The sequence below is a fragment of the Prosopis cineraria genome, unplaced genomic scaffold (genome assembly GCF_029017545.1).
Source record: "Prosopis cineraria cultivar Desert tree isolate PC_DT_omini unplaced genomic scaffold, ASM2901754v1 PC11, whole genome shotgun sequence".
NCBI classification, from domain to species: Eukaryota; Viridiplantae; Streptophyta; class Magnoliopsida; order Fabales; family Fabaceae; genus Prosopis; species Prosopis cineraria.
The window spans coordinates 20,182,390-20,190,270 of record NW_026555342.1 but is presented as its reverse complement, the minus strand read 5'-3'; the positions used below and the strand labels follow the sequence as shown (position 1 = coordinate 20,190,270).

At 33.0% G+C, this 7,881-nt stretch overlaps 1 long non-coding RNA gene across 1 annotated transcript; it reads right to left on the bottom strand.

Moving 5' to 3' along the window:
• Nucleotides 1-4,915: 4,915 nt before the first annotated feature.
• On the bottom strand, nt 4,916-7,881 carry LOC129285037 (uncharacterized). The gene is made up of 3 exons (XR_008587062.1): nt 7,683-7,881; nt 7,484-7,549; nt 4,916-5,370 (listed from the first exon to the last, which is right to left on the bottom strand). It is a non-coding gene; the product is annotated as an uncharacterized LOC129285037 (long non-coding RNA).

Sequence of the window (7,881 nt, the reverse complement as noted above, 5' to 3'; positions counted from 1 at the left end):
AAATGTAAGCTTTTCTAAATGAAAAATGATATTTGTGACATTACCTTGCCAAGAAGTTTCTACGAGAGAAAGATAATTCAAAGATGATGACAAATTCATGAGCAAAGACAATGAGTTTGGAGTAATAGAGGACATGTTCACATGAGCTAACCCAAGTATCCTTAAATTGGTTACATTTAGAATTAGCTTTTTCTAAGTAGATGGTTCAAGTCTAAGTGATGAATTCCTCATTGTACAAAACTTAAAGATAAGTCAAGCGAGAGAAATTTAGACAAACGTGAAATTTCATATGGAATTTCACCAACAAAATTATCATGTCCTAGGTTTAAGAAAGTGAGATGTTTTATGTTTGAAAGGAATGAAATCTCACCACTAAACATATTGGAAGAAATGTCTAGATAAGTTAGCTAGGTGAGATTCTTGAATCCCAGAGGAACCAACCCTTTAAATTTACAACCACTTAAGTCCAAATGACTGAGATAGTTCAACTAGCCAATGGAATCAAACAATGCCCTTGAGAAAGTTCTGTATTTAAGACCCAAAAGTGAAAGGAGAGCTCTAATTAGACTCTGGAAGCTAACTATTGAGATCTCTATTCCTTGACAAATCTAGTTGCTCAAGATTTTTTAAACAGAGAAAATCATTTATGATGTTCCCTTGCAGCTCAGTGCCTTGAAGTCTAAGAGTGACCAAAGAGGATGACAAATTCATGAGTAACAACAAGGAGTTTGGTGAAATAGAAGACATATTTACATAATCTAAAGCAAGTTCTCATAGATTAGTCATGTTTAGAATGAACTTCTCCCATATGGATGGTTCAAGTCTCAAAGGACTCAACATCTCAAATGAGCCAAATCCATTGCAAGACAAATCATGAGAGACCAATTTAGACTAATAAGAAATTTTTTAAGTAATTTCACCAGTTAAATCAGAGAAGCTTAAATGGAGACATTTGAGAGTAGAAAGCTCACCAATTTGAGATAAAATCAAGGACCCACTAAAATTTTTTTAAGCCAAGTTGAATATTTACAGATGAGAAAATTGAAAGAGTGTTGTTAGGATGGAGGTGACCTTGAAGCCAACTACAATTGAGATCAAGGCCAATCATATGGCCTAACATGGAGTCACATGTGACCCCATCTCATAAGCAGCAATTTGAATCATTCCCTATGAAGCCATCTTTAGGTAAGATAGGTTCTTAAACTAAACGGTATAGCCATGGAAGTAGTTGCCATCAAGAAACACATGACAAAATTATGAAGCAGAATGAAGAGAGAGTGTGTGTTTGAAATGGAGAAGAGCAGAGGAGTCATGAGAATTACTGTGAACACTGTATTTTGTCTGCCATTTTTTAAAAAATAATAAAAAATAACCCAAAAAAATATAAAAATACAAAAATAAAATTTAATCTTATTTTAGGATTATATTTTTTAAAAAAATAATTTTAACAAAATTAAAAAAAATCCTATTTGAATCTTTTAAAATCTCTCCTAAATTATCCCGACCATTCAAAATATCGAGAATCAACTTTTTTGAGACTCAACAATTTTTAAATTTTCTTTTCTTAAATCTTTTTATTTTCCATTTAAATATATATATATATATATATATACATTAAAATTAGACTTTCCTTTTTCTCTCTTAACCTAATTAATAATAAAAAAAGAAAAAAAGCATTAAAAAAAGAATGGCTAAAAAAGGGGACATACACGTACGAAGCTTAAGCAGAGCAAGCAAACACAGTTGCAGACCAGGGAGAAGCAAACGTGCACAGTGAACACATGAAACACAGGTACACTCTCTCTCGGCCAGACCAGAAGAAAGAGCAGAAAAGAGGCAGAGCAGAAGCTTCACAGAGCAGAACACGAACACACGTACATGAAAGCACAAGAAAAAAATAGAAGGAAAAAAAAGCATGCACGTTACAGCAAAAGCAGAGAGCAGAGGGAAATGAAGTCAGACACGCACACACGCACTTTCAGCCAGGTGCAGAAGAAGAAAGAAAAAAAGAAGAACAGATAGCCACACAGCCACACACGCAAGACTGGAAGATTGGAGACCAGACACGATAAAAAAAAAAAGGAAAGCAAAACACACAGCAGTATGCACACACGAAAACACACAGAGGAAAAACACAAAAATGTAGAGAGAGATTAGACACATGCATGCACATCAAAACAGAGCAGAAGGAGCAGCAAGCAACCAGCATTCGTACGTACACTTTCGGCCTGCAGAAAAAGAAACAGAATGAGAAAACACAGCAGGCACGCAAGTGGAAGGATTAAAAAGAGCAGACACAGAAAATCGAGGGGAAAGGGGAGAACTGAGGAAAAGAAAGAGAGAAGGAAAACTGGAGGTGGGAGAGACAGAGAAAACGTGAAGAAAAAGAGAAGAAAAAAATGGAAGAAGGGGTGGGACCGAGTGAGATATACATGAGAAAACAAAGAAGGAGGGGACGGACAAAAAAAGGGATGACAGAAACAGAGTAGAAAAAAAACTGGAAGGAGAAAAAAAAAGAAAAAAGAGAGCACGAAAGAGTGAGAGGGTTAGAGAAGGAGGGGAGAAACAGAGACAAAGAGAGACTGAAAAAGGAGATAGCCATGGACGAAGAGAAGAGAGAGACCGAGAGGGAGACATAGGGACGAGAAAACGGGGCAGAAAACAGAGCATGAAAACGAACGAAGGAGGAGATCGAAAACTGACCGAGAATGAGAGCAGAAAAAGAGGAGAGGGAGAGACCGAAAACTGAACAGGAAAGGAGCATAGGAAGAGAGGAGAACAAGAGTATAGAGACGGAGTGAGAGAGAGGAAGCAACACGACCGAAGGAAGAAAAAAACAGAGACTAAGAAGGAGAGAGCACGAGATCGAGAGAGGAGAGATGTTGCTGCTATTTCCACCCAAAAATAGAGCCACTTTACTTCCTCTCGCACCAAGCCACATTCCTCTTCTTCCATCCAAAGCCTTTTCCCTTTTCGTTCTCTTTTCTCTCATTCTCACTCTCGCAACCGCTATTGCCATTCCTCTTCTAGTCTCGAAGAGATATTCATATCAATCAAGTTTGTAGGGAACGGGGTAGTATCGTGGGCAAGAACACAGTGTCTGAGGTGACTATGGATAATTGCAACGTGCCCTGGAACCATCCCGGCTCAATGATCCCCAATAAGGACCCCAAGAAGAGGATGATAGAGCATAGGAAATCACATGAGCCCCTTAAGTGGCGAAAACAGATTGGGCACCTGTTCCACGTCATTAGGTAGAAGAAATCCGTGGACCGCCACGTGGAAGGAGTTAAGATGAAGGAGGAGCTGATGAAAACACCATCCCTACTAAAAGATTGCAGGCAAAAGTTAGGGCTTGAATGATATTATCCTTTTTTTTTTCTTTTTAAGATTTCATGGTGGGCATAAATTTATATGAGTACTTGATTAGTTATTTATAAAATATTGTGTGCAATCCTGCGTCTCTTAATGGTTTAAGGGTATAGTCATATTTAAGTTTTGAGATTATTGATACTTAAAAATTAATTATCAAATTTGTCAACTAATTTTGAAAATTTGACAAGTTCTTCATCTCGTAATGTTGGTGTCTGCAAAACATACTTGTGATGGTTTATATTATAAGATATCCAACGTGTCTAATTTAGGTACATTTAGTTTTGTATAGTTGATTCTCAAATTGCCTTTCAATCTTTTTAATTACTATGTTTTAAAAAATGTAACATGTGATGGATAGGTTGATTCTTATATTAATCTTTGTTCATTTTTAAAAATTTATTCATGCATAATACTTCATGGTTTTTTCTATTTCCATATGTTATCATGACTTCCTTATAAGAGGCTAAAGTATAAAAAAAAAAAAAAGAAAGAGAGAGAGAGAGAGAAGGGGGGAGATAGATATACATATATTTATAGTTTATTTGTCGTATCAGATTTTAAGAATCTCAATAGACATTTAAAATGATCCTATATCATGAAAATCAATAAGATTTCGCAGGTATGATGATTAATTTTGTATATAATAATATGGGTTTCAAAAGCACATCATTAAAATTAACTTTTTTTATATATATAATAAAATATTTAAGTAATGAGAGATTTTAAGAATCTCCATAGAGACTTACATTAATTACCTCATTGTGTAGGATAATAAGTCCTCACAGATATAGTGATTCTCAATTTTTGTAATAAATAAATGATTTTGCAAATAAAATTATAAATTTTTTTTAATAATAAAATTAATTAAATTAATGTATTAAATCTTTTAGTTATATGAGATTTTTGAATGTCTATAGACCTCTAGGATAATTATCTTACCGTAAAAGTCAATAAAACTTTGCAAGTATAGTGATTAAGATTTTTGCGTTTAAAAATGTAAATTGTATAATTACACATTAAAAATATATTTAAAATATTTACATTATTTCACCCTTTTATCGTGAGAGATTTTGAAATCTTCGAAAATATTTAGAATAACTGTATTGTCGTATGAGCTAATAAGGCTCTGCAGGTATAGTAGTTAAATTTTTCAAGAAAATAATAAAACATGAAAAATAATTTTAAAACTCTTTTCTTTATTTCAACAAAAAAAATTCAAAAATTGAGAAAATGATTGAAATTAAATCACTTTTTTTGCAATTTAAAATACACATACCAAAATTTTAAAAATTGTTTTATTTGCAAAATGGTAAATTATTTCTAATTAATTTCTGTTCAAAAATATTTTCACCAACAACTTATAAAGCCAAACTAGGTGGACTTTGATCCCCACCGCAGGGTATGTAGGCCTCAGAGTCAGATTCTAAGTCAAGTCCTCCCTTGTAAATAAATAAATATTTTTCACTTAATTATTATCATTTTTATATCAAATACATGTATAAGAAAGGGATAATTAAAATAACTTTAAAACCATATTAATTTAGCACAACAAACTTCAGGTAATCGTTCTTACGAACGGGTGTTGTGGGGTGCCTAACACCTTCCCCACACTCAATCGACTCCCAAACCTATTTTCTGTTTTTGCAGACCACCCTTATCCACCTTTAAATGGTTTCTCGAGATTTCCCTCAAAATCTTGGTGGCGACTCCCATTTCTCCAGTCTTCCTTCCGAAGGCCGGAACCTCCACTCTCGCACCGTCAGAGTTGCATTTTCGGGTGCGATAATTACAAAAAAGGGGTTGAGAGAAGAAGAAAGGGAAGCAGAAAGAAAGAACAAGTAGAAACAGAGCATCATTACAAATGCCATAACTCAAGTAAGTAATAAGGGAATGATTAAGTGTATTGGCATCCACAAGATGAAGCTTCATTTATAGGAGTCTCGTAATGGCATGAGGGACCTACATCAAGTGTCACGCCCCAAAAATAGAGAGTGACTGACATGAAAAGTGAACTACATCACACATTCTTGTAAGCCTTAAAATGAAGTTTATTATGTTTCAAAAAGGTAATCAGATTATATTAAAATGGTAACACTTTTGATATTAATTATCATAACAAAGCTTCAACAATTTTGTAGGAATTTTGGCAAAACCTCCTCTATAATTAGGATCTCCTAAAAATTCTACAATACAAAAATTTTCACAAAATATCGTATCAACTAGAAGCTTAGCTCCTTCCAGCTAGCAAATAGCATATATATCAAATTAAAACTCTAATTATAGTCTATGTGGAGCAACTAATTTTACTTCCAAATTAAAATACATAAGTCCAAATATTTACATCAAATAGAGATAATGCTAAGCAAAATTTCACCTAGAACAATTGTATGTCCTTCAAAGGTCAATAATAGGATCAACATCAATTAATGAATCTGAGACCAAAATAAATTTTCAGTAAATAACATCCCAACAATAAATAATTAAATATGTAAAAAAAAGAAAAGTTTAAAATAATTATGTGTGCTAGAGATGACAATTTTCGCAAACAAATATTTAATAACCTTTAGCATAAAAGGGTACTATGTAACATTAAATAAAAGCTTGATTCATTCAAGTATCATATCAAACATCATTATCATTTATTTTCAATAAAGCAAATAACTACATTAAATAACTATAAATATGTCACTAATCAAAACTAATGAAAAACAAATTTATCAAATAATTAAAAACTCATAATTATAAGGACTTATCAGAACAAGTAAAAAACATAGACACACAGTCTATGAGGATAAATAATTAAACGCAACTTATGCCATGAAAACAAATGTGAACATACAGTCTACGGGAGTAAGTAACCAAATGCAGCTTGAACTATAAAACAAATGTGGACACACAGTTCATGAGGGTAATACTAACCAAACGCAACTCGAAGTTTCAAAAACAAACGCAGGTAGAAGACTCATGAATAACAAATGTGAGGATAGAACTCATGTAAATCAAACTAACTAATTATTAACCAAGATGTCAAGGGTTAATGGAACTGTCACTAACAATCAATGTTTTATAAAAAGTCCCTTTCAAACCCAATTTTAAATATGCAAGAAAATAATCACTTTTAAATAAAATTTTTATTTTCAATGTCAAACTCGCATAAATCATCTTATGTATCAATCTAATATTTGATAAAATAAAATATCATAATCAAAGTCCAAACTAATATTTATTGATTAACTATCATTTCAAAACTAACAGAGCTAATTTCACAAAATAAAATAGTCTAATCAACAAATTATCCAATAATCACATTGTTGTTATAAACAAAAATGATTTGCATAAAAATGTAATATTTTAGTGAAGGAAATTTTATTAGAAAATTAATTGGGACGCTATCCACTTATTTGATATTTTCAAAATTCAAATTTCTCCTCTCAACTTTAATCAAATTTCTCTTCTTCCAAACTCCCTATAAATTATATTAAAATTTTATTCAATTCTCAACCATCACAATTATTCCTTTCCAACCTCACTTACCACCAATATCAAACTATAATATATTTGAAATTTTAGGGGAAAAAAATCCTCATTGACATTTAGCCAAGGCACCAAACATACATCATTTCCAATCTACTCATAAAAATTCTAGCATTCAATATTTTATCAACAATTATCCATCTCCAACAATTCAAAAATCACATTATTAATTTCATTGACAAATATTCTTTGCAACATCAGAATTAAATTTCATACTTCCCACAAGAATTAATGAAACTCCATAAATATTCTAAAATCAAATTTAATTCTTCTTATAAGCATTTTAACAAATATCTTATAAACACTAATCTCCGAGTATCCCATCTAAACTCTTCTTTTTCAATTTCATTGTAACAATTGCTTTAATATCAACCAGTCTAGAACAATTAATGTAACTCAATCATAAATATAAAGGGAAGGATAAAAGATCAAAGCTCAAATTTGAATTTCTTTCTCCTCCCTACTCAGCACGGCAACAGAAAAACCAAAGAAAAATTTGCAATTTCAACATCATTTCAGCCACTCACACGCACAGATTATACAAAGGGAAGGATAAGAGATCAAAGCTTCTAACCTTCAATGACCACATCACACAAACAGAGAAAGGAGGAGGCAACTTCGAACAGTGAAGAAGGAGGGACTGTCACCGTGAATGAAGAAAGGATGAACATACCGGTATGACAGAACAGAAGGAGAAAGAAAGAAATCTTAGCTCACCCAAGCATTTACACGCAAACTAAATAAACGAAGGAAAGAAGAGAGGTTAGACGTACTTGAAACAATGACAGAAGCGGAGGAACGGCGGTGAAACAGAGGAAGAACTCACAGCTGGGGTGGATGAAACGGCGGCAAGCACACCTGCGACGATGACTCACACGAACGACGGCAACTAGCGATTGAGAAAGAGGAAGACAGAAACCATGAGAGACAAGGCAAGGGTTTGTGCTCTACTCTCCAACTTTTTCTCTGCTC